Genomic DNA, 489 nt, shown 5'->3' with positions numbered 1-489 from the left:
CTCGCCCGTGTGGGCTGCGGCTCCTCCACGCCTGGCCCTCGCGGGGGGTGCCTTCGTCAGCGATGCTCAGTGCTTGATCCCAGGCTAGCGAGGCAGGGCAGCGAGCTTTGGGCTTGCCGGCTTGGGAATTTTTGGCAAGAGGCGGCATGACCAGGACTCCTTTCTGCGTCTGACATAGGAAGAGTCTGACAACATCTGGACAAGGTGCTAGAGCCCGCTGCCTGGAGGGAGTTTTGGGGAATGTCTCTTGCTTTTGTTTCTTGTACAAGCAAGCAAATTTAATAGCACAAGCTAAAGTAATTAGGACGTGTCACGATGTTGATTGGCACCTCCCTGCTTCTCCAGTCTCTGGGTGCTGCTTACCCTGTGCTCGGCTCTCCTGCTGACTCATGTCAAAGCCGCCTTCTCCCTAATGACCAGGGGTCAGGCTAGGACCCAGCCTGCTCCGTGGCTCTCCTCGCTCCCACGCAGTTCCCGCTGGGCCTCCCG

Source organism: Geospiza fortis, unplaced genomic scaffold, assembly GCF_000277835.1.
Source record: "Geospiza fortis unplaced genomic scaffold, GeoFor_1.0 scaffold54, whole genome shotgun sequence".
Classification (NCBI taxonomy): Eukaryota; Metazoa; Chordata; class Aves; order Passeriformes; family Thraupidae; genus Geospiza; species Geospiza fortis.
Note: the sequence above shows the minus strand (reverse complement) of the source record.